Below are 27,480 nucleotides of genomic sequence, written 5' to 3' on the forward strand. Positions count from 1 at the left end.
TAGGGATGCAATCTTATTATCTTTGTATCTCTCCTTAGGGCCTTAACATAGTTGGGTCTCAACATATATTTATTTAATATTAACAAGAAACCAGTAAGAAAGTAAAATGATAACTATAATTTGTTGAGTCATGTGGTAAGTACTAAACATGCATTATCTCAAATATCACGGAGTTGTGAGGATTCAAGGGGATATTGCAAGTAAAGACCTTGAAACATATTAAGTACTCAATAAGTGGTATTATTATTATAATTAATCATTATCGGTATTATTATTCCTATTTAGCAGGTGGGAAAACTAAAGCAAGTAGAGTGAGTCACAGCTCAATGTTGCATAGCCAGATGAAATTGAAACCTGAGCCCATCTGTCTGCCTTTTTTTTGGCCTGTTTTTTTTTCATTTAGTCCAATGATTTTGAGATTCAGTCATGTTGTGTATATCAATGAATCGTCCCTTTACTTGATGAATGGTATTCCCTTGTATGGATATACTACAACTTATTAATCCATTTACCTGTTGGACAGTTGGATTGTTTCTAATTCTTTGCTATTACAAATAAAGCTGCTAAGGATTTTCATGTATAGGGGCGCCTGGGTGCCTCAGTCAGTTAAGCGTCTGACTTCAGCTCGGGTCATGATCTCACAGCTCGTGAGTTCAAGCCCTGTGTCAGGCTCTGTGCTGACAGCTCAGAGCCTGGAGCCTGCTTCAGATTCTGTGTCTCCCTCTCTCTCTGCCCCTCCCCTGCTCACACTCTGTCTCTTTCTCCTACAAAAATAAATAAACATTAAAAAAATTAACAACAAAAACCGAAAATTCATGTACAGTATTTGTGTGGACATACATTTTTTGCTTCATTGGTTAAATACCCAGGAGTGAAATGATTGGGCATTGCATGGTGGGTGTATATTTAACTTTTAAGAAACCGCCAAATTGTTTTGGCAGTGATTGTGCCATTTTATATTCCTGTCACCAGTGTGTAAGAGTTTCTCCACATAATTGCAAAGACTTAATGTGCTCAGTGTTTTTAATCTTAGCCAATGTGTGTGGAGTGGTACCTTATTATGGTTGTAATTTGCATTATTATACATTTGCCACAATGAGTTTTAATGATGTTGGACATCTCTTCATGTATTTATTGACCATTTATATCTCTTCTTTGGTGAAGAGTCTGTTCATATCATTTTGAAGTCTAAGAGTTCTCTATATTTTTTGGATGGAAGTTCTTTAGCAGATGTGAATGTGTTGTGAATGTTTTCTACCAGTATTTTATTTGTTTTTTATTTTCTTACTGGTATCTGATCAAAGAGCAAAAGTTTTAGATTTTGATAAAGTTTAATTGTCAACATTTCATCTTTTACAGGTAATGCTTTTGGTGTCATATTTAAGAAATCTTTGCTGGCCCAAGGGCTAAGATATTTTTCTTGTGTTTTCTGGAAGTTTCATAGTTTCAGGTTTCACATTAGGCTACAGGTTTCATTTTGAGTTGATTTTTGTGTATTATAGTCAGTATGGATTGACATTTTAAAAATATGGATACTTAGTTCACTGAACATTTATTGGAAAGACTTCCATCTCCCCAGTGAATTGCCTTGGCATATTTTTCAAAAATCACTTTGTCTATTTCTGACTCCATTCTTTTCCATTAATCTATATATCTATCCCTAAACAATACCCAACAGTGTGAATCACCATAGTTTTATCGTAAGTATTAAAATCAAGTAGACTAGGTTCTTAAACTTGGTACGTTGTTTAAGTTGTTCTGGCTATTCTAGATTCTTTGAAGTTCCATATAAGTCTTAGAATTAGCTTATCAAGTTCTACAAAAATGCCTATAGGAATTTGGTGGGGATTGTGTTGAATCTTGGAGGAAATTTGGGCAATGTTACCATTTTAATAATACAGAGTTTTCTAATCTCTGAACATGCTACATCTCTCCATTTATTTAGGTCAGAGAAGTTAGGGTGGGAGTCAGAAAGAAAAGAGGTTTAAGAAAGTTGTAATTCTTTTTCAGAAAATAGGAATTTGATATAAATTAAAGCATGGAATATCTAATTTTGTGATCATACTGAAGTAGGTGAACAAGTCTATAATATTCTATAGAGAAACAAGAAGAGTTAATTCATTAAAGTGGTTCAAGTAAATTAGAATTTCTTTTATGAGATGAAATATTGATGAATTTTATAAACCAGTTTAGTTCTAATATACATAGAACATGTATAAACCTTTGTCACATCCATACTCACAGGGACTCCTCAGTAGGTTTATCAAGTCCATTCCCCCAAAGAGGGTGTCTCTCCCTAAAATGGATTAGCCAATTTTGATTTTCTCCATCTTGTTCCTCTTGAATTCTCTGTGCTTGGCACATTGGTAAATGATTGCAAACCACTCCATGGATATGTACTTCAAAAGGGAGACTGTGAAATTTTCTAGATGCTTTAGGTAAAAAATCCTGCTCTTGAGGCCAAAAGAATTGTTCCAAAAAACTTTTTAAAAAAGAAATCTATAAAGATTAACTTCTCTTATATAATCTCTTTTTTAGAAAAATGTTTATTTTTTTTTGAGAGAGAGAGAGAGTAATGGAAGAGAGAGAGAGAGGGAGAGAGAGAATCCCAAGCAGGCTACACACTGTCAGTGCAGAGCCCAAGGCGGGGCTCAGTTTCATGAACCGTGAGATCGTGACCTGAGCCAAAATCAAGAGTTGGACGCCCAACTGAGCCACCCAGGTGCCCCCTTGTATAATTTCTTAATTCATCTCTTCACTTTGGCCTTAAAGGCACAAAGTATAGATATACATGAGTAGAAAAATCTTTTTAGTTGAATGGAGTATATTTTCTCAGAAATTTTACCATGGACTTTTTGTTTTTTGGTTTTGTCTCCTTTGAAGAATTCTGGTTGACTGGATCAACAGTCACATTCCTTACATTTTTTTTAACCATATGTTTTTAGTATTTTAAAAAGTGGTGTGGTATTCAGTCTCCAAGATGGCTCCCAAAGATTCTTGCCTCCTCATATTCACACCCATGGTAGTCCCTTCCTGCATCAAATATTGGCTGAGTCGTGTAATCACTAAGATATTATGGATATGATGGTGCGTGATTTCTGAGGCTAGATCAGTAAAGAAGTTGTGGCTTCCATCTTTCTCTCTCTTGAATTATCACTTTGGGAGAAGCTAGTGGCCATGTTGTAAGGATACTCAAGTAGCTGTATAGAGAGGATGTGGCAGGAACTGAGGCCTCCTGAATACAATCAGCACTAATTTGCCAGACATGTGAGTGAGCTACCTTGGAAGCAAATCTTCCAGCCCCAGACAAGCCTTCACACAGTATCACAGCTCTGGTCAACATCTTAATGCAACCCTATGAGATTGTCCACAGAAACTATGTTGGATAATAAAAGTTCATTGTTGGGGCACCTGGGTGGCTCAGTTGGTTAAGCGTCCAGCTCTTGATTTCAGCTCAGGTCATGATTCCATGGTTCATGAGATTGAACCCCTCATCAAGCTCTGTGCCGACAGCATGGAGCCCGCTTGGGATTCTCATTCTCCCTCTCTCTCTGCCCCTCCCCCCACAAAAAATAAATAAACTTAAAAAAATTAATTGTTGTTTAAGTCACTATGTTTTGTGATAATTTGTTATAAAGCAATCTGTGACTAGTACAACCAGTTAGAAATGCTTCAATAAAAGTTTCCTAAATCGCATTATAAAAACCCTTGTATGACCTTATTGAATATAGTGATAAGCTCTTTTTCTGAGATCTGACTATTTTTTTGCAAGACATGAATGATTCTTGCAATTTTAAGTGAAGTGGTAAATGGGCAGGCATTACTTACAGCTTTTCTAGAGAAGGCATTAAGAAAAGCAGTATGAGATCCACTCTCATCCTTATCCGTAGAATGAGAGAGAGGCAGAACATCAGTAATGGTGATCTCTCTTCAGAGTCTCAGGCTCTAAATGAAGGTCAAGAGAGCTCCAGGGTTTCTTCTTCGAACGTCTCTGTCTCAGAAAACGTCTGGCAAAGCAAACAAAAATCTGGTTTCATTTCCCTATTGTTTCATGGATGTATTTTGATGTGGCAAAGTCCGTTCTTTGTGCCACATATCAGCATTGAATGACCGAGGTATAGACTCTTGTGAAACTTTCTTTTAATTACACATGAAGCTCCATAGAATTTCACCCCCAGAACAGTAGAGTTGTTTTGTCAAGTGTTCAAGACCTAAATTTGCCGTTGGCTCACCCCCAGCGCAGTCATGCGATTAGTCACGCAAGTAGTCACAAACCCCCTTTGCCATAAAGGAATCATAGCTAACAGCCCGACCAGGGCTCTTTTCCCAAAATATGTCCCTGAAAACGAAACTCAAACATGCATGTCGGTTTAGACTTATTTTTCATGTTTGTTTTGCCCAAAGCATGGACCATGTCAGGGAAGATGGAGACACCTTCACGGCCGGTTAGTCACATCTCACCAAAGCTTCTCAATGGGCTGTCAGACAAGAAAGGAGCCTCATGTAGCCACCTTAATCAGCATCCCCCATCTGTGAGGTCATCGGGATGTTTCAAACAATTTCCAGCTCTCATTAGTTCAGCGTGTTCCACAGGCAAGTCCTTATCTTTTGTAACTTTTGCTGCCACATCCTGAGAGAGCCTCTCCTCGGAATGACACTTTCCCCATGGGTCAACCCGCGGTAATGAGCCACCAATTGACGTGCCCTTTGCACTCACTGGCAGTATATGTTGATATTAACCTTTCGTGTTGTGAGATGTCGCTTTTACCCTTGGCTTCTGCCATGTAAGTCTCATTATTTCTAATAGGCTGTGGCAATTAGGGTCTTGGGGCTGTTGATCGCAGCCATTTGGAGCAGGGAAGGGGCACTCAGGGAGAACAGCCGCTTTTTCTTTACATGAACAATGTGAGGCATAGCTCAGCCGAAATCTGCAAACAGCGAGGCAGTGGTGGACCTCTGGCCACCGATGGGAAACTCCTCACCAGGTCTTTTCACATGTGCTTTCCTCACACTAGCTACTGGCTGTTTTCAAACCCCTTTTGTGCAGAATGCCATGCTCCGCCCATATTTCAGTGCATTGGATTTGGCCTAATAAGGGATTCATTAAACACAATTATTTGGGAAAGAAATGGGTACGTTCAAAGAGACCTTTCGTTTTTCTTTCTTTCAAAGATGGTGGGCTGGGAGAGAAAAAGGATGACGCAGCCAGCTAGCCATCTTGGGTGGCCCATGGGCCCTCTGAGGAGGCAGTGTTGAGCCCAATGGCCCCAGGAAGGCCCCTCAGCCTTGTGATTGGGAAATCTTGACTCCTGATGGAATTCTGTGGTTGTTGAAATCTGGTAGGCCTCTCATGGCTGTGAATAAGTTAAGAATACGTTCCCTTAAGGTTAGAAAAATAAACTCGTACAATCCTAAGGGCCTGAGGGGTAAGGAAATGAAGGGGGGAAAGTCTACAGTAGAGAAAGTACACAGGAAACCACAAATAACCAAAAACATATAGAGTCAGCACTCACATTCTCTCAGTTTCTTGACCTGAACTGCTTTCTATATTAGGAGGGCAACAAAGCAAAATTAAGCATGCTTGTTGCTTCAGATGGGGTGAGATGGAAGGCTAAGGGACAACTGAGAGGAAAGGCTGGAGTTTATTTGTAAGCGGTGAGGCTTGAATGTTCTACATCAGGATGAAGTGTTTCCAAACAAATGCAAGAAAAATCCCCTATATTAATCTGATTGTTTATGACAATAGCATTTGGGAAAGCCCCTCCAATGACTGCCTCATATATTAAGGGCATGCAGTGTCAGAGACTGCTGAAATGATCACTCTTGGTGATATAATGGTATGGTCTATTTCTGAGAGCCCCTTGCTGATTTATTCTTTGCTCTGCAAAATGTCACATTAAAATGTAAGTTCATTTCAGTTGGGTTGGTCCACAGTATGAACAGATGGCAGTTGTGATGTGGAGACTTCAAAAGGTATAACTGATCATTAAAAGTTAATTCTTCCTTGAGTAAGTAAGAAGTCTCCCGAAGCAAGCCATAAGAAGTTTCCCTCCTCCCTCCCCCTTTTCCTTCCTTCCTTCCTTCCTTCCTTCCTTCCTTCCTTCCTTCCTTCCTTCCACAAACATTTAACCAACTTGCATGTGAGTAGGTGTTGGGTGGGAGCTATTGACAGCCCAGCAGTGTGTGAAGCAGGGCCTTGTTTCCAGAGGGCTTCAAAGGGGACTAGATGTACAGAGGATGCCAACCTCAGACAACACAAAAAGAATGATTCACATAAGGGACAGCTGGAATCCAGAAAAGAGGTAATATAGTTAATTATTGCCAGGCTCTGAGGTGCCACACTTCATTCTTACCCTCTGTACCAGGGCTGGAATGTAAGCTCCAGTGGGATGAGCACCTAGAACAGTGCCTGGCATCGAGATGCACTGAATATTTGTTCATGAAAAACACAGACATCTTGGTAATGAAACCTCTTGGTAATGACCTCTTATTTGCATTCACAAAGTGCTTTTATCAGGTCACTCTCTGGGTTTTCCACCCCACCTCCACAGCTCTATGGTTGGAGAAAAGGAGTGTGATCAGTATCAAGGGGGAGGATATTACTGGGGGAGTTTAGGGGAGTTTAAAGGCATTTACTTATTTATGCCATTGAGCCTGGCTTTTCTTTCTTGAATCCTTTCCCTCACATTTAAAATCTTGCTACCCAGGCCTCTGGAGGGGTATGAAGGGCTTGGGGCTACATTGCGTGTGGGAGCATCCTGTTCTGGGAAGGCCAAGCAATAACAGGGTAGGGCACAGCGAGGGATGACTCAGGCCAGCTGCTCTCAGCCCCAGGGAGGAAAGCTTTTGTTCCTCTTGTTTTTTGGGCTCATTCTTCCTGACTCTTTCAAGCTGTTAGACCTTAGGCCACCAGGTGAAAGTGTGAGCCTTAGGGAAGGGGCCAAGTTGGCCACTGTACTGCTTTTGGTCTGGGTTGCTCAAGGCTTCTGGGCAACAGAAGTCCTTTCTGTTTTCATGTCCAGCCCAGATCAGCAGATCAGCCAAGATCAGCTGAGGCTCAGGCCCAAGGTCCAGTTGGCAATGAGGAGTTTACATCACTCTGGAGTCTCCTAGTTTCATAGTTTTCTTAGGAGCTTGTAGAAAGAGTTGGTGGCTTGGAAAAGTGGGGATGTGGGGTTCTCAGGTATTGTCTTATATTTTGAAAAGTGCAACCAAAATCTTTGTAATACAGAACACATCTACACAGAAACTGTTGACTCTGCCAGAATAGCATTACAAGGGATGCTCCTTATTTGGTTTGCTAACTTTGAACTCCAGAATCTTAGTAACAACAGGTCTTTCTGGTCCACATTATCTATCTATCTATCTATCTATCTATCTATCCATCCACCTACCCATCCATCCATCCATCCATCCATCCATCCATATACCTATGCTAGTTTTCTAGGTCGACCATAACAAAGTACCATAGACTGAGTGGCTTAAACAATAGAAATTTATTTTCTCACAGCTCTGGAAGCCAGAAGTCTGAGATCAAGATATCAACAGGGTTGATTTTTTTTTTTTTTTTTTTTTTGTCCTTGGCTTAGACATAGCCATCTTTGGTGTGTGTGTGTGTGTGTGTGTGTGTGTGTGTGTGTGTGTCCTAATTTCCTTTCCTTTTCTTTTGTTTTAAATGTTTTAAAATATTTATTTATTTTTGAGAGAGAGAAACAGAGCATGAGTGGGGGAGGGGCAGAGAGAGAGAGAGAGGAGACAAAGAATCTGAAGCAGGCTCCAAGTTCTGCACTGTCAGCACAGAGCCCGACATAGGGCTCGAACCCATGAACTGTGAGATCATGACCTGAGCCAAAGTCGGATGTTTAACCGACTGAGTCACCCAGGCGGCTTTTCTTATAATTTCTTTTTCTTATAAGGACACTAGTCCTATTAGATTAGGACTCACCCATATGACTTCCTTGTATCTTAATTACCTTGTTAAAGACCCAAACAAAGCTACATTCTGAGCTCCTGGGGGTTAAGACATCAACAAATGGATTTTAAGAAGACATAGTTCAGCCCATAACATACCCACCCACCCATCATCTGCCTATCTATCTGTCTGTCAGTCCATCCATCCATCCATCTATCCATCTCTCACAATACCTAAAGGGGATTTTAGAAAATAATAAAAAGGATTGCAAATTACTGAACCCATTGAACAGTTGACAGATGAGAAAACTAAAGCTCAGAGAGGGCAAGCAGCTTTCCCAGGGCAGCACATCTAGTTTCTGGTGGAAACTGCACTCAGTGCTAAGTTTTTAATCTTAAAATCCAGCATTTGTTTTCTACAATGTCATGACTCCTGGAAAAGCTATTAAACTTCCTCCCTCTTGCATCCCCAGTTAGGATCCCATAAGTGACCCTTATTAAGAAGAGTCTTCTAAATGTAATAATAAAGACCTCATGGGAGAGGGTGAATTATGAAGCTGGATCTGGAAAGAATTCTGTGGCGTGACTAGGCTGTTCATGCTGTTGTCAGCTATAATTCAACAAGAGCTCTTACAGAAGACTTTTTAAATTTATGAGACACAGAATTTCAAGTCCCCCCCCCCCCCCCCCACCAAGTACCGTGTCTATAAATGGCCAAATGACTCGGGACCCTTTTCTTTTGTATGTTTATAGTTATCTCGTGCCAAAATACAACATTGAGGTACTTCTTTCAGAAAATACAATTAAGTATGCTATGGTAAACTAGTATTTGGAAGTAAAGTTGGTGGTGAATAGGTACTTCCCAGCCACGAGGGGACCACGTGGGGACCACGTGGGGGAGCAAGATCGGCCCTCTGACCTTCCCTTCAGAGGGAAGAATTCTAAGGAAGAGTGCACACACCTTACACAAGGTCATCATTTTCTCCATAGCCTTTTCAATATTGGGTGACAAACCACAGCTAGCGTCTGTTCCTAAGAGACTGTAAGGCATTTTTTTTGGTTTAATTTTAAACTACTTCTCAGAATTGAGAGAATTTCACGATTTTACAACCTGACCAGTGGTTTGGGCTTTCAATTATTTGATGCATGGAAAAATCTCATGAAGAAGTGTTTTCTTTATGTATTTATATATGTATGTATGTATGTATGTATGTATGTATGTATGTATGTATGTATTTGAGAGAGAGAGAGTGAGTGGGGGCAAGAGTCAGAAGGGGAGAGAGAGAGAGAGAGAGAGAGAGAGAGAGAATCTCAAGCAGGCTGCACACTCAGTGCAGAGCCCAGTGCAGGGCTGGATCCCATGACTCTGGGATCATGACTTGAGCCAAAATCAGGAGTCAGAGGCTCAACCAACTGAGCCACCCATGCGCCCCAAGACGTATTTTAGATAGAAGGTTCATGTTCATTTGTATTTCAAGTGGATGGCTGCACACCAAAATCCAGTGGTGTGGTATCTTGCAATGAGCATATTCAGTTTGACATTGTATAAAATAATATTCCCTGGGTTTCAAGTTTTCACGTTTCGAAGTGAAAAATAAGCCTTGTATTGAAATGGCTGACTCTAGAATCCAAAGGACCTTGAGATCCCACAAAGGTGAGAGATGGGGGGTGTTTTGGGTAAGGAGAGAGGGTGTTTGTGGGTAATAAAGACAGCGTCCGGGGGCTTTACTCCCTGTACCTCTCCCTCCGGGAGAATCTCCTATCCTGCATTGGTTTTGCAGACCTACCTTCTAGAGGGTCCTCTGATGAAGGGAAGGGGAAACCAGGCTTTGCAGCTAGAAGACCAGAGCTTCTTGAATGAGAAAATTGTTCACAGCTGTGTGTTTTCTAGGTTAAACAGCTCAACCTCTTCCAGCTTTGCATGTAATTATCTTGGCTGGATGAGCTAGAGACTTTGTCTACACTGCAGCATGACTCTTAAATTCACATGAGTGATTGCCTTACATGGAAATCCCAAGCATATTTTTATTCTGTCCTCCAGTATTCTACTGAGCAGAGTGCAGACGTGATGAACTCCTTCAGCTGTCCTGCTATTAGGTCACTGGCAATGGGGTGACCAGTTCATCCCAGTTGGCCTGGGACTATCTTGGTTTGAAAACAGAAAATCCTGCGTCCTAGAAACCCCTGCAGTCCTGAGCACCTTACAAGCAGCACTAAGGCTGCTGGGTGGCAAAGAAAGGTGGAGTAAAGCAGCAAAGTGGAGATGAAGAGTTAATCCTGATAGAAATGCAGCTCTGGGAGGACACCAGGCAGCCAGGCGGTGCCATCAAGGAAGCTGTAAGCCCTGCTGTTCTCTCTCCAGGGTCCGGGCCAAGCTGTGTGCCCCTATCTTGAGGAGGGGGTATCTCTGGGGGCTTCTGCCTCACTGCTTAGCTGGAAAACTACCTACCTTTAGACTATCTAGGAACTGTCACTCTATTTTTCTTACGAGACCTTGGCTGACTAAAACCTATAGCAACCTAATATGCTCTACAAGGAAAATCAGTATGAATTCCTACCCTACAAAAACATCTTTCCTGGCTGTGTCACAAAATAGGCCCCAAGCCACAGTCGTTAAAGGCTGGGCACTTCTCTGCAACACACAGGCGAGAAGTTTGGACTGTCATTTCTAATATTATTCTGTTCTCAAAGCAATCAGGATTTCTTGGAAGTTGGTTGAGTCCGGTTGTAGGATAGGAAGAAAAAACACACAAAAAACAGCATCTTGTTGCTGTGGCCTGAAAACAAAGGGATTTCAAGAGTATCAGTATGGTGCTGGATGGAGTTTCTACTTGCCCGGCTGTGGACATGTGAACATCAAATAATGAATACAATGACGGCAAATTGGTACAGGGTGAGCCAGTGAAAGGCGATGCGTTCATAATAACACGCTAGAGCAATAAGCATGTAAAAACCATAGTTTTAATATAAAAGAGAGGCGAATGTAATCGAACAGTTTATTAGTATATGTAAGTGTTGTTTTAAAAAATATTGAGTACATGTGTGTTTCAGAGTATTGATTTGTGGGGCACCTGGCTGTCAGAGTTGGTTGAGCTTCTGACTTTGACTCAGGTCATGATCGCTAAGGTCACGATCTCACATTTTGGGGGTTCGAGCCCCATGACAGGCTCTGTGCTGACAGCTGAGAGCCTGGAGCCTGCTTTGATTCTATCTCCCTCTCTCTCTGCCTCTCCCCTGCTTGTTCTCTCTCTCTCTCTCTCTCTCTCTCTCTCTCTCTCTCTCTGTCTCAAAAGTAAATAAACATTAAAACAATTATTGATTTGTATTTGTTTTATCACAAGCAAGAGAGAAGCAGCACAGGGGGCTGTGAGTCAGCCACCCCATCCCTGGAAAAGTAGGATCTGTTCCAAGAACAGAAGGAACCCAGTGGCATCTGCAGTCATATTTAGTAATCAGGTGGGAAGGAGGGTTTAGTGAATACAAGAGAGCTGGCTCTGGAACGTGTTTCACACTGATGAATTATCTAGCATTCTTGAGAGGGAGAGGTAATCTTTCACTTCTTAAGAGAAAAAAAAATCTCAGGATGGCCCCACCAATGGAAACAAACAACTGCTAAAGGAGGCAATGCTTTTTCTGGCGGGGGGTAGGGGTGGTGGTGGGGGGAGAAGGCAGAGCTCTTTCATTGGGCAGCTCGTGCTGTGGGCAGGCCAGCTGGGTGCGCGGCGTCAGCGGTAGAGGTAGTTGGCCTGGATGTGGCCATGATCACAGCTTCCCACCTGTCCCTGTTGTCGAGCATCTTCTTGTTGAACAGCAGCTCCTTGTGCGTCCCCGCAGAGAACTCGAAGTTGGGGCTCTTGACGATGGTGTCCGCAGAGCAGGCCTCCTGGCAGAAGCCGCAGTAGATGCACTTGGCCGGGTGGATTATCATAGCGGGTGGTCTGAGGCTGGACCTCTCTGGTGATGACCTGGGCGGGGCAGACAGCCTCGCAAAGCTTGCAGGTGATGCTGCGCTCCGGTCTGGATGGATAGTGGCACAGTATACGCTCCCTGCAGATGCATGGGCTCAGCGGGCCCTTCTCAAGTGGGTAGTTACTTTTACAAAGGAAGTAGTCCTTTTACAAAGGAAGAAACAGAGACGAGAAAGGTATAGTAAATCAGACTATCTTAAACAAAGCTTCTTTCTTCCACCATTTCAAACGGGATCAACTAAGACCTCAAAGAGAAAAAAAAAAAAAAAAAGAGTATGAAAGATAATGCAGATAAAAGAGCTAGTTAGGTAGATTTAAACCTGAGCTCTAAGTAGACTGAAAAAGATGAAGCTCTATTGATGATATGACCGGATTGCCTGCAGCCTGTCATGAGATTTGGCTACAAAAAATAGCACATGCTGGGCTGCAGATAGCAGGGTGTGGGGAAGGGGTTCAACCAGAGGCAGTAGTGACTGGTGCAGGACAAAGGAGGAGGAATGATCTGGTTCCCAAAGCTGGGGATGGAAATGTGGAGCTCTCTCCCCTTCTGTGCCCTGTGGTGGCAGTGCAGAGGAACCGAGCCACACAAAGTGAATGGCAAGATGGGAGCTGTGGGAACATGGTGCCTTGGCTCTGGTTAGTTCCTACTGGGTATTGAGTAACTTTGCGTGACAGGAGCAGAGAGGCTGGGAAGACAGATGAGGCCGGGGAGTAAGGGTCAGGGCATGTAGATTTCAGAGACGGGGGAGGCCAGGGATGATTCTTTGGAGCATCACAGATGCCTCTCTGGGGAGCAAACAGGCCATTTCAAGATGGGGAGAACTGCGTGTCTGGTGGCTTAGGGTTGCTGTTGTCAGCAGTTACTAGAAAATGTTTTTAAGCAAATATGCTCATGCAAACACACCCATGCACACTCATTCATTCCTAAATACAAGCTGGACTTTTTCCTGCAGAGGCAAAATGCCTACAGAAGGGTTTCTGCACTTTATTGACTAGGAGAGTAACACCTTAGGATTCCCTTCCCGCAAGAGCTGAGTGTTCGTTCTCCTTGGAATGCAGATTGGGTGGTCAAGCTAGACCCGTGCTGCCTTTTCCTTTTCTGAATGTTTGGCATCATCAAGTTTTACTTACAGGCAATCGTGTGGCTTCAAGACAATGTCCCTTGGGCCATTTCTTTACTCTGGTAATTCACAAGGTGGCTTGTGCTACCCTGGGAAATGATGGGAGAAGGACCACTGGTGGCTGAAGAATGGTTGAGGTCAGGAGCCAAGACAAACTTGGAAGGATGGCCAGCGTGCTAGGTACCAAATGAAAATAAACAAAAGAAAACCAGCCACAGAATCAACCTCACATGACCTGCATGGTGCCTCAGAGGCCATAGAGTAGTGGCTCTGGCTTCCCCAAACAGAAACCCTTGGCCAAGCAAGAATTGTCCATGTCAGGGGCTGCAAGGTGCTCTTCCCAATCACAAAACAAGAGAATATGAGGTCATTGTCAGAAGTCTGAGCCTGAGGCCAGAGTAAGCCCCTGCCTCTCTGATACTGAGCTTGAGAGCTAAGCATGCTCCAACACCCAGGGGAACCTCCTTGGCTACACCTTGTTACCTCCCATCACTGAAGCTGTTCCCAAGCACCATAGGCCCCTTAGGGAAATTAATGGTAATTGGAGATGAACCTAGATCTGCAGTTAAGTTAGAGGCATTCTAGGAGCCAAACGGGAGGAAATAGGGGAGGGTATAAATTAAAGAGACAAAAAGGGTTTTTGTTTTGTTTTGTTTTTTGGTTCTGATGTCTGAAGCAGTACTGGGACCCAGATTGAAACTCTGTGGAGCCATGACCTATAGGGGATGGAGAACTCTGCCAATCTGAAAGCTTAACAGCCAACACTGAATATGGCTCTGAATCAGCCACCTAGTGCTTCTCTTCCGTGTACATTGTCATGGGATCTATTTGGGAGAGAGAGACCATGGGGGTATCATACGGGCCAGGGAGCAAATGACCAATCAAGCAGCAGAGAGGTTGAATCACAGGAAACTGTCATTTTGTAGGTTAGGAGTTATTAAAAAGCCATTGAAAATGGCTGCTATTTTGACCATTTTTGGGGGGGGGGTGCTGTAAAATGGCTGTTCCAGGAGGTTCTAATATTTTCTAGTTTTCTGTGCCTGTGTCATGCTGGGCACTGTGGAGGTACCAGAAATTTCAGAACCACCCTCGTCCGTGGGAGTCAGCAAACTATGATCCACAGGCCAAATCCAGCCCAATGCCTGTTTCTGTGGTTTCACTGGAACACAGCCACTCCCATTTGCTTACTTATTGTCTGGGACTGCTTTCCAGCTACTGGAGTTGTGAGTTGAACAAAGACTGTACCATCCACAAAGCTTAATTATTCATTGTCTACCCCTTTACAGAAAAAGTTTGCTGACCCCTGCATTATATGGTATGAGCAACAATGATCACTCGGAAACATTACCATTTTTCATCACGATTTAGCTCCTCTCTTTTTCTGCTTTACCTTTCATCATCATTCTTTTTCTTCCTCTACTTGGCTGAATTTTCAGCCTCCCCTTTCCTTGGACTTCTTCACTGTTCTTCCTTATTCCCTGTCTGCTCCTCTATGTCCGTGTCCCTTCCTGCTCTCCTCTCTGTTCATTTCTTCTCCCTCTGTTTCCCCGCTTCTGCTTCATCATTGTCCATCTCTGCCACCTCTTATGTCTGCTTCAACTTCTTTCCCTCCTTCTTTTCATCAGTGTCTTCTCCTCGGAATAGTTTGAATTAGGAGGGATGGGCTGGCTTCCCATTCCCCCATTTAGAGCAGCCTTCTCTTGCTCTAATACAGCCTTGTGTTTGTTTCCTTCTTAGGTCTGCCCAGTCCACGGGTGAGGAAAGGTAGCATGTAAGATCAGTGACCATTGAGGTTGGTTGGCTGTCTGCCCTGATTGGTCAGCGTCAGATATTTTGAAAACCATTCCTTCTGTGAGATCATCTGCCTCAGCCAGCCAGCCAGCTCAAAATTTAGAAATGCTGTCCATATACCTTTCTCTTAGGAACTCCGTTAGTCACTGTTCGTGGGCTCAGCCTCCGGAGTTTTAATGAGACTCTTTTATTGTTTTTAATAGCATTGTGAGGCAGTGTCTAGAATCCAGAAATTAAGTCCATTCAAAATTAGGATGGGTCTGTGTGTTGGGTGGTGCCTTTCTTTCCACAAAGTACTATGTGTTTTGAATCTGAGACACTTGTGGTCAATGCTTCTCAGAAGCACGTACCACTGGTTGCTAAAGACTTTCTTATGCAATAGTGTAGGGAGAAAAATCAAAACCGGGAGTCATTTTTAAGTAATTTTCAAAGATACACCAAACCTTGTCACACCCCTCATCACTGATTCCAGAGTGACAAGTAGCCTCATATTGTAGAGCCATCAACCACCAGCCCAGCCCACAACTGAATCAGGGGGGAAAGTATGCAGAACACGGCAGCCTCAGAATTCACCTGGCTTTAGAGGATGCTCCTAAAATCTGTTTCAGGGGCAAAGACTGGGTTGCATTTGTCTAGAATTTGAATCTATTCACTCTAGTCACTCTTCTTACCCTTTCAAAAGTTTTTGTTAAACACTTGCTCTCTTTTCTCAACACTATGGTGAGTACAGCGGTTCTGATTTCTGTATAATACATTTTTGAAACTTTTGGGCAAACCACTTAATCGTTGTATCTAACAGAAAAGTCATAAACTGAAACAAAGAGAAAAGGATTCAGCCAAACAATATGTAATAGATATTTGGCTTAATCCTGCAGCTTCTATTTAGTTTTTGCCCATTAGCCCTCGTTTCAGTTTGGGGATCCATTTGTCTCTACAGAACCTGATTCTGCGGGTGGAGCATGTGACCCCAATCAGCATATTTGACTCCACGGTCATTGTGTCATTGTGATTGGTTCTGGGTGGGCATGTGACTAAGCAGATCCAGTTAGGGTGAATTTCAAGATTCTTGCTTGGAATTCTGCTCAGTATCAGGGTCTATCAATTCTTTTTTATTTAAAAAAAATTTTTTAATGTTTATATTTGAGTGAGAAAGAGACAGAGCATGAGCAGGGGAGGGGCAAAGAGAGGGGGAGACACAGAATCAGAAGCAGGCTCCAGGCTCTGAGCTGTCAGCACAGAGCCCGATACTGGGCTTGAACTCATGAACTGTGAGATCATGACCTGAACCGAAGTCGGATGCTTAACTGACTGAGCCACCCGGGTGCCCCTATCACTTCTTCTTTTGAAGTGTCTCTTATTTTCTTCCTTCCTTCCTGTTCTTCCCAGCATTATTCACTTCAAGGCCTTGAATTGCTCCCTACATCTCCCTACATTGTCTACTCCCTTGAATTCATCTTCCTCTCTCTTGCTGGACTCGTGTACCCAAAGAAACTTTTAAAACTTTACTGGATTCCGCATTAATGGAAAAACAAAGTGTACATAGCTCAGCATGGCATTCTGTGTGGTCCATTCATTGCAGCCATCTAGCTCTTTAAACTGGATTTCCTACAGTTTCAACTGAAACACAGGAATAGAATGACTGTCTTTTTGAGGGCAAAAACTTTATCATGAGCTGTGTTCATAGTCCTTCCCAGGGACTTTTCTCAGGAAACACTGAAATCTGAGCCTAAGTCTGCAGCTAGATCCACACTGTAGGCATCTATGCTGGGGAGTACCAGTGCTAGCAGAGTCAGAGCTAACAACCCTGGGCTCTGTGAGCACCGCATCCTTTATAAACTCCTCAGAACGGTGTGTCCCAGCAAAATGTGTATCCCTTCCAGATGTTAAATAAACTTATTAAAGCAATATGTATCTTGCATGCGGTCAACTCTGAAATGATGGCCGTTTTAAACATTTGTGACTTTAACATAACTGAAACAGATATTGGCTAATGTCTAATTGTTCTGCCTTTTAGAACAGATATCAGTCCATCAAGGATGTACTTTGTTGGGACACTCTGTAACAGGAAGCCATGACAAAAGTGTCTGTTGACTTATTGTAACCTGGGAATTAGTGCTGTGTTGAGAGAAGTCTCTATTTGCTTTTTTAATAACAGAAACCCTGGCCCACGGTGGCCTGTGTGCTCTGAGAGAATGTGCCGAGCCCCAGCCTTGTTTTTCTCTTGCTTTCTGTGACAGGGTGCTCCTCCCCACAAGCCTTTGCCAAGCCTTTATGCAATTTGAGTCAAAACATTCTGCATCTGAGCTCATCACATGTGAAGAAAGGGTTTCAACAACAGCTCAACATGTAAAAGTACTGGGGGCTTTTTCAGTCAGTGTTTTAATTCGAATTTACTGAAGCTTGGAAAACTGCATGCAGTTTGTTCAGTGTCTTAGCATTCCCCACTCTGGGCCGAAGTGAAGCAGTTGGCTTCCTGCTGTGGACTAAACAAATGAATAAAGATTCATTTGAAGGAGGTATGTAGACAGTGTATCCATGGCTCTAAGTATTGTCCATTTCACTGGGTGACTTGGGGGTGTTTTTACATATCAAATGGCCCATTCTGTGCTGATTCTGTGCTCAAAGTAAGAATTAACATTCGTGAAGACCATCTCATCTGGCCAATGTGGATTTCAGCTAGAAATCCCTCTAACTTCTAAAAGGAGAAGTAGATCCAGTTTGTATTGATTCTTTACTTTCATGGAGGGAGATCTAGAAGTGAAATTAGGCTTCTTTTAGGACTCAGGGTCAGGAAGAACCAGGTGAGAATATATGAAGAAGACAAGAATGGCTTGAGAAGGGAGAATGGGGGATGAATGGATGAAAGTCACATCTACTCGTCACTGCTTTGTCAAGTCATGTAGGGACACCAGCACCTACCTGGTGCTCCCTTATTCTTCTCTCTGAGGTTTTCTTAGCCCAGGACCTAATGACCACCTCCATCAGAAGGTCATCATATAGTCATGTATTTGTGCTCCAATAACTGAATTTGATTTTTTAAAGCTGCCCTAACCTGCATCCCTGACTTACTGATGGTGAGACTGTATGACCCATACTCCCAAGAATGGTGAAGAGGATGGATGAAAATCAGAGGAGATGATTCATTGACCAAAGATATATAAACCATATTAAGTTTAATCATAGATTAAATCGTAGATTTAATCGTAGATACAGAGAGGAAAATTTCTCCCTTGGAATCATGCATGTTTATCAGTTTTATGTAGATATTGACTGCCTTTGCCATATGTAAAATTTTATGCTTTTATGGGACTTGTCTTAAAAATGTCTCTTGGTCAAAGTTGAACAAGTTACTGACTTGAATTTGGGGTAGAGTGGTAAGCCCATCAGAAGGTAGACATGAGCTCAGTGGAAAGTAGATTCACAGATGAAAAGGCTCTAAAAATGTGGGATTCCTGGAATATTGTATATGTCTTTCTTTTTCTCTTTGCTGCCTGTCAAGTTTTCAAAGGAAAAAAAAAAGCCTGTCTTCTTTTGATGACTCTGAAGAAATGCTTGCCATCAATGGTGGAGGCAAGAAATGTATCTCTCCTATGTAACCTGGGGTTCTCTCAAAACACCCAAGGTGCAGGGCTCTTTGGGAGCCCAATGTGGCAAAATGGTGCCTTTCCAGATGCATGCTGGTGAGTAGAGCTTCTCCCCAGGTCATGGGCTACAGCCTGAAAGGGACTTTAAATTTCCTGCTGGTTATACCCAGCTTGTATGGAACTGGAAGAGAATTGGGATCCATGTTCTAAGAGAAGAGGCTTCCCACATTGAGCCGGGCTTTCCAACTTCTTGGATCTCTTCTCCTCTTCCAAATCAATTTGCAATCCTCACTGACCTCAGAGACCCTTGCCTTTTTATCTTTCATCCAGCCCTAAGTCATCTCGCAGGACAGAATTTTGATTTTGGGGAAGTGGGGTGGGGAGGGTCCTTTCCAGATTAAACAAGGAGAAAGAAACAGTCAGTATTAGAGGAACACACTGCTCCCTGCCTTGTTGCATAGTTTTGTAGGTAATGATAAAACCTTGCTTGGAATGACTGAAGGGCAGACCAGGTTAGCGAATGATCTGAAATATTGAGAACTATGGAAAGGATGCATGGTTATAACTAACATGTATATGTAATGTACATGAACTAGTGGCTAAGAAAGGGTCCTCAGCACTCCCAGGGTGAGGCCCCGCTGGTTTGCTTTAATGAATTGAGAAATGCTATTGGTATTTAGCATGTTTCTCACTGGCAAGCAACTACATATGGAAATATTTGAAAACAGCTTATGCTCCTGAGTAGCTTAGACTTTCTCTTATTTACCTTGTTGTTGACATAAAATCTTTCACTGGTGCACACTTTAGACTACTTTGTGTCCCACTGGCGATTAGCGCATCATGGACAGCAGACTGAATCAGACTTTAGCACGTGTTCTGTACTAGGAACTTGATAAACTCCGCTGAGGAAGGTTAAAGAAGAGGGAGCAAAGCAGACTCATGCCATTCAACAAATGTTTGTTGAGTCTTTCTCTTTCCTGCCCAAACAGTTCTTGATGTGGTAAACTGGGGCAATATGAGTAGAGCAGCTAAACACAAAAATAAACAAACAGCACCCACACAGTCTAGGAACCACACTCTGGCCACAGACACCTCTTTCCCCCTCACATCTCTCAGCCAAAAGGCCAAGAACAGAGGCCAAACACAGATTTGAATTTCACTTCCTCTCCCTTCTTCTACCCAAACTCTGGGGATTAGGGACTAGACAGTAGGAGGTGGAAAGAAGAGAAACAAAATCTGAATAACCACAAAAGCAAATGGCCTTGGGGTAGATTCTAAAGCTGACCACAGGAAAAGGAAATCACTAAATATTTTGGTTTTATCTGTGTGTGTGTGGACTTTTATTTGAGTCCCACTGCTTAGAATACCGTCTGGTCTCTCTTTGCGTGTATCTCTCTGCTCCTAATTTCCTCCACATCTTTAATGCGCCCTATGTTCATCTCTGAACATTATTTTCACTTGAAGTTCATGCTTTTTCCTCACTTTAGCTAAAATAGAGACCATTTATGAATTTCTTTACATTCTCTACTCTGGCTTCAAGTGTTCTGCCAGCTTTTGAGAAGTCAGTCATAACTTACAACTTCTGAGTTCCATTTTCTTCTTACTTCTCCAATTGCTTTTTCTCATAGTTCAATATTTGGCCTATCGCTCTGACCCATTCCTTTCCTCTGTGCACACAGAGGCTTTATTTATTTTTGGTCATCCCTTTCTGAAAAGTCCTCTGACCCAGAGGCTACGCTGCATTTATATGAAACCAATGAAGTTAAGAGGCAGAGGGCAAAGCGCCATTCCACGTGGTGTCATTTTGGGGTGAGGACTAGAGATCCTGACTCATGCACAGCACATCAACATCCAACCCAAATCCAGAGTCTGTCTGGCATCAGCAGTTTTCAGCATAAAGAGCTTGAGGATAGGGAAAGTCAGGGAGGTAAGACCTTCCCACCAGCCTCCCTCTACCTCACCCTTGCTCCCCTCCCCCACATCTCAGGGTCTCTGAGGGTTCTGATGGACACAGCTGTTATTTCTGTTTTGAGAATGCAGCACATCCCCTTGTTAAGCTTGGTATCAGAGTCAAGGGTATTGCCCGAAAGGATTCCTGCTTTCCTAGGAACTACTTTCTCCAGAGGAGGAACTACCTCCTAGGAACTACTGCCACCGCCACCATAGTGGTGGTGCCAACAGGTGGCTCGGTGGGGGTACAAGGGCCCGCATCTCTAACAGCTTTTCTTCAAACCACTAGCAGTCAGCATGCGGCAGAGCATGTGGCCAAAACTATCATATGAACGAGTATATAAAGCCGTTGAGAAAGCATGTGGTTAAAATTATTATGTGCAACAACATTTGAAAAACAATTGGCAAAGCCTGTGTTGAAAATGTATCCCATCATGATTTGTAGAAGGAAGACACCAAGAAAGTGCTGTACTTTGCCACTGGAAAAATGGATAGTTTAAAGGGGAAAATAGCCTAGATTTTGATCCTGTCAAGTCCATTTTAGAAACCCTGTAGGCGGATTGGGAGCTGCTGGTGGCGGCTGGCGAGTGGGGCAGCTAGCAAGCACGTCCCCCACGTAAGCTCAGCTCCAACTCATTCTCCCAGCGGCTGGCCCGGTCTCCATCATCTCCCAGCCCCTCCTATTGAACAGTTCTAGAGCTTCTGCTGGCTGCGGGTGAGGAGCAGGGATCAGGACTGTGGGACCAGGTAGGGCAGAGAAAGACTCTGTGATGGGTGGAGTTTGAAAACTCAGGAGTCCACTTTCATTTCTCCTCACGGTGCTGCCGTTCACTGACATTTATTTGTTATTTTGCATGTGCCAGGAACTTCATCTGTTTTATCTGTAGTCCTTCCAACAACCTTGAACGGGAGATTTTTTTCTCTCCGTTTTCTTGAATGAAACCCATTGGTTTGATAAGTTAGAACACACACAGCTACAAAAGGCAAAGATCCCACAAAGATGTCTGACCGTAAACCTGACCCCCTTCCTGCACCCATGTCTCTGCAAGGATCATGGACTAACCTACAGAATACAGAAACCCCTGCAGTTGAGAAATGGCTTATGGCAAATTTTAGCCTGATTTTATAGACAATTCCATTTTATCATTCAGAGATAAATTTCCCTTTGCAGGCACAAAAGGCCATCTGTGCAGCCTAAAACAACATTCTAAACTCCTATCCAATTTCCTGTCTGCATATCTTTTTAGAGTAATTATGGCTCATCTCTCTAGGTTTTCCATTGATATCTATGTTTTGTTGATTTTTCTCCAGATGCATTGGGGGGCACATGTCCAAATTAAATATCATTGATTTCCTGCCTCTTATTTTTAAGTTTCCTCTGTCCTTTACTCTCTGTGAGGTTTGTGTTATATTCCCATTAGTATCTTACAAACCTGGGCTGTAGGCTGTTAACTACACATCCGTGACACGAGACAACGAGCTCAAGGCATTCACGTCTACCTGTTATTTAATCTTGAACTCCTCAAGATTAGACCTTGGTCATAGGTAATGCTTGGCATCAACCACTAAAGAACACATCTGACTTTCAGCTTAAACACTCAATTTGCCCTCCTCATCCTCACCTGCCCCCCAAGCCATTAGGCAGGGTGTAATTGTCTATAGCTCATAAATAAAAGTCAAGGCCAGCAGGATTGCAAGGCTTTCCCAGGCTTATGCAACGATAGAACCGTGAACAGGACTAAAAGCTTTTATTGTCATGACTATAAAAGATTAAAACCATTCATGCTTTACATGCGTTTTATAAAAAAATAATTGATAAGTATTTATTAAATTGCTCTTTATTTGTTGGCGTGAAAAACAACTTTCAGGTTTTTATTTCAAGTGAGCTATGCTCACCTTGGAGCGGCTTTGGGCGAAATGCTGACATCAGTGGAGCATGTTTTCAGCCTTGGGGGCTTCCACTTTTAGTTCCTCATCTCAGGTTTGGTTCCCACCACCTCATTCCTCTGGTGCGCCTAGAGCCTCCTAATCCAACTTCATCTTCCTGGTCTCAACTTTGAAGCTCTGGCCTCTTGGTGCTTCTCAAATCACAGCCTGATGAGGTCCTTTGCCCTTCGAGTCAAAGGTCCAGCTTTTGATGGACTCTCAGTCTGGGACATCTAAGCTCAAAGTTCCTTTAACAGAGAGCTTTTTATTCCTCAGTCTTTAAGAGACACACATGTGCTTAAGAGAGGCGATACTTTGGGGCACCTGGGTGGCTCAGTCGGCTGAGCGTCCGACTTCGGCTCGGGTCATGATCTCGCAGTTGAGTTCGAGCCCCGCGTCGGGCTCTGTGCTGACAGCTCAGAGCCTGGAGCCTTCTGATTCTGTGTCTCCCTCTCTCTCTGCCTCTCCCCCGCTCATGCTCTGTCTCTCTCTGTCTCAAAAATAAAGATAAACTGGGGCGCCTGGGTGGCGCAGTCGGTTAAGCGTCCGACTTCAGCCAGGTCACGATCTCGCGGTCCGTGAGTTCGAGCCCCGCGTCGGGCTCTGGGCTGATGGCTCAGAGCCTGGAGCCTGTTTCCGATTCTGTGTCTCCCTCTCTCTCTGCCCCTCCCCCATTCATGCTCTGTCTCTCTCTGTCCCCAAAATAAATAAACGTTGAAAAAAAAAAAAATTAAAAAAAAAAAAAATAAAGATAAACTAAAAAAAAATTAAAAAAAAAAAAAAGAGAGGCAATACTTTGATTTAGAGCCACATGAAGAGGTAAGGGACTGATGTCATAGGTGCCCCTGTGCTGGCTTTAACGAGCATGAGAAGGGAGGGTGAGGGCATGAGAACCCGACCCAGCTGTCGCAGAAGAGAAGCCCTGAGAGAGTGGATGAGGCATGTGGGAAGCAGCCTGGGAACATACGTTTCAGAACCAGTAGCAATGAGTGTGTTTCACAAGGGCACTTACTCCTCTGTGGGCCATTGCTTCTCACACTGATTGCTCCTCTCAAGAATTCTTGGTTTGGGGCACCTGGGTGGCTCAGTCAGTTGAACCTCTGACTCTTGATTTCAGCTCTGGTCATGATCTCATGGTTGTGAAATGAAGCCCTGCATCAGGCTCTGCACTGGGCATGGAACCTGCTTGGGATTCTCTCTCTCCCTCTCCCTCTGCCCCTCTCCCCGCTCTTCTCCCCACCCTCTCAAAAAAAAAAAAAAAAAAAAGAATTCTTGGTTTTGACCACAAAAAAAAAAAATCCATTTAATTATTCATTTCTGGAGAGGGTGTGGAGAAATAGAAAGTGGATGTTAGTGCATCCCTTTGAAAAAAATTGTACTTTTGGCCAAGAGTCATAAAAATGTTCATGTCCTTTGAATCAGTAATCCTTTTTCCGGGAATATAGCCTCAGGGAAGAATCCTGCATGTAGCATGCAAGCCTGAGCCACAGTGTGAAGGTGCAAATATCCATTTTCTAGTTAGGGGCTTAAACTTCCAATGCTCTATTAGCAGGAAGTCGAATGTTCACTTTTTGACGCTTCCTACAGTCTGCTTTATTGGTCAGGAATACTAGGCACGTTCGTCAATCCAAAGAGGGTCAGAAAAGAAGAGAAATGGACGAGACCACAGCAGAGCCTCCAGCTTCAGTTACTCTGGCTTCTGTCATTACCACCTGCTCTCCTATTGAAAGTGGTCCAGGGCATCCACGTCCAAGGTCAGACTGAGGTCCCTGTTAGCCTCAGCACTTGCCACAGGAGCTGTCTTTGAAATGTAATCCCACGCCCCAACGCTGAGCTTTTTAATAGTCTCAACATTTTGGCGCCCAAGGTTCCAGCTCAAATGCTTGTGTTGTCATTGTTCATTCATCCTTCCCAGAATGACAACATCTTTCCAGAACAGGGTGGCTGGGCCCAGAGGTGCTTCAGTCTCAGCTACATGAGGAACCCAAGCATCCATCATGTTACAGCTGGACCACTAGCCTGAGCCTCCCTTTCCCCACGGCCTGTGCCTCAGTGGTCTCCTTGCCTTTCTTGGCCACAGGACCTTGGGAGGTCACACCGGTTCCTCCACTCTTGGTTTCTCTAATTTTGAATTGTGAGGGATAGGGTTTAGATATTAGTTCCTTCTCTGCTAAGGCAACCACTCAGTGATCTTATATTGAACTAAAATATCAGCTTCTCTATTTTAAAAACAAAAACACAACACCTGTATGTGCATGCAGGTATTTGCTGCACAATTGTTCATTAAAGTCAAATATGAGAAGAAGTGAAGATGTGACATCAGAGGCCTGTGAAGGAAATCAGGATGCGTCCACTCAGTGAGACATCACACAGCTATTAAAATGGTGATTATGAAGAATATGAGAAAACATGGGTGTTTCCCTCCATCTTCCCAACTTTCTTTTAATTGGTCAAACGAAAAGCAATACAAGACTCATAATTAACTGTTGATATGAAGCTGTTGCCAACAGAACTTGCTGGTGATTTACTTGGGAAAATGAGGGACAGATAACTTAAAGATAATTTTTAAATGTTTGCCTTGAACAAGAGGGTGCGTATTCCTGCTGTTTATTGAGAGTGGGAGGCAAAGCTGGGGTTGGGGAAACCAAGAGCTTTGTTTGTCTACACCAGATTTGAAATGCTTCCTAGACATTGGGAATCCAGAGCAGACAGTAGGATGTAGGGGCTTGAGCTCAGGGGAAGGGTCATTGGTATCAAGATGGGGTATTTAAAAACATGAGATCAGAGGTGCCTGGGTGGCTAGGTAGGTTAAGCATCCGACTCTTGATTTCGGCTCAGGTCATGATCTCATGGTTTGTGAGATTGAGCCCCATGTCCATCTCTGAGCTGACAGTGCAGAGCCTGCTTGGGGATCTCTTTCTCTTCCTCTTTCTCTGCCTCTCTCACTCTCTCAAAATAAGTAAATAAACTTAAAACAACCAAAAAAAAAATCCCCATGAGATAGAATTAGCTCACTTAGGAAAAGGGTATATAGATGGACAGGATAAGAAGATCCAGACCAAGTCTTTCGTCATTCCAACACATAGTGATTAGACAGAGAAAGGGAAATCAGCAAAAAGTCAGAGGTGGTGCAGCAGGTTAGGAAGGAGGAGAAGAGAAATGGCATCATGGAAACTGGGAGCGAAGATTTTAAGGAGGGAGTGGTCAAGTGATCAAGCGCTGCTGAGAAGTTAGTAAGATGAAGACAGAGGTGATGATGTCCTTTGGATGGCCAAAGGAGGTCGTTCATGACCTTGAAGTCAGCAGATTCAGTGGCAGGGAGAGGAGGAAAGTCTGCTGGAGTTGGCTGAGCTAAAACTGGGAGATGAGGAAGCAAGGCTATGACCATAGATAATTCTTTCAGGAAGTTGTGTTGTGAAAGAGCTAAGGAATGGAAGTGTGCCCGGAGGGAGAAATGGCTGCTCGTGGAAATGATCCAGGGGAGAGGGAGTGACTGCTTATGTAGAGAAGAGAGAGGTTCATGTTCACTGCAGGAGGAGAGGCCTCGGGAAGGATGAAAAGATGGTATCCAGAGCACAGATAGAGAAGTTGGCCTTTAATGAAGAAGGTATGCACGTGGAGTCCCTGGCACAGTACCCAGTACAGACAGTAAGTGCTCAGTGAGTACTTGCCATGGTGATTACAAGCGTCTGGGCTGAATAACCAAAGGGAACAATTACTGGCTGGCCCAACTCATTGCTCGAAAATCAGGCCGTGAATGATGGCCTCCACAATTGATATGGCCTGGCCAGAGAGGAAAATGAGGAAAAGGCAGAGTGGGCCATTCTTTTCTCCTACAGCCCTGCTCGGACAGGGTGGACTCCCACATTGAGGGGCATTCTTGTGTGCGTGGAAAATGAGAAGATCCCACTGATGGATGAATAACTGGTAATGACTGTCCTTTCATTGAGTCTGTCATTTTCTTCTTCACTGGATTGTGTTACCCTATTAATAATGCTCTTCAGAGTTCCCAAGAGCAGCTGCTGGGGCCAGGGGGGATGTGAAGAAAACCAAAACCACAATCTCAGAACCTCTCCTATTGCACAATCAAGATGGAAGCCACTATAACTGCTGAGGCACATACCCAGAAGTGGCCATTTCAATGGCCCCTGCAAAGACAGCCTTCTAACCAATTTGTGTGGCAACCAAAGAGACCCCAAGTTATAGCTACTATTCCAGAAATTACTGTATTTAAGCCAGGAACTCAGTTTTAACTATGAAGAATGTTACTGTTGATCCCTTGACCTCACTGTTGAGACAGAGTGGGCTGTGTTCCTTGCCAAGTAGCTGAGGAAGAAGAAGTCCATGTCTTCATAGCATTGTTAAAAAGAAAGAATTTCTACAGAAATTCTACAGAAAATCTTCAGTCACTTTCCCACTCAATAACAATCTACAATTAAAACAAAAATGTGTCAGTCAGGATTCATAGCTGCAAACATTAGAAACTAGCTCTAACAGCTTTAAACAGAAAAAGAATTTATCAGGAGAATAGGGGGCACCTGGGTGGCTCAGTTGGTTGAGCATCCAACTCTAGATTTCGGCTCAGGTTGTGATTTCATTTGTGAGTTCAAGCCCTACGTCGGGCTCCAAGCTGACAGTGCAGAGCCTGCTTGGGATTCTCTCTCTCCCTCTCTCTCTGTCCTTTCCCTGTGCTCTCTCTCTCTAAAAATAAATAAATAAACTTACAAAAAAAGAATAATGGAAATGACCTGTCCATTTAAATGGAACGGATAAATGTATCATAATATACTCAAACAATGAAATATACCATGAAGAAAGAAAAGAACCAACTACTGATACGTACAACAATATGAATGTATTACATGGACATAATATTGAGTGAAAGAAGCCAGACAGTATGTATTTCCATTTATATTAAGTTCAGAAACAGGCTAAACAAATCTATGGTGTTAGCATCAGTATGTAGTTAACCTGTGGTGGACAAAGAGCTGAAAGGGAGCATGAGAGGGGTTCAGGGTGCTGGTTAGACAGGTATGCTCAGTTTGGAAAATTTATCGAGCTGCGTACTCTTGATATGTATTCCTTTCTCTGTGTGTGTCTTCATGAAATTCACACAGAAGGAAATCAACAGAAGGGCTATTAGTAGGTCAAAATATCACCAGGAAACGCTGGAGACCCAGGTTTGGGGCTGTAGGTCCGAGCATGCCTCCGAAATCTGCCACAAAACTC

At 43.3% G+C, this 27,480-nt stretch overlaps 1 pseudogene; it reads right to left on the reverse strand.

Moving 5' to 3' along the window:
* Positions 1–11,219: 11,219 nt before the first annotated feature.
* LOC123581427 overlaps positions 11,220–27,480 on the reverse strand; it is a 34,446-nt pseudogene continuing 18,185 nt past the window's right edge.

Source organism: Leopardus geoffroyi, chromosome A3 (genome assembly GCF_018350155.1).
Source record: "Leopardus geoffroyi isolate Oge1 chromosome A3, O.geoffroyi_Oge1_pat1.0, whole genome shotgun sequence".
NCBI classification, from domain to species: Eukaryota; Metazoa; Chordata; class Mammalia; order Carnivora; family Felidae; genus Leopardus; species Leopardus geoffroyi.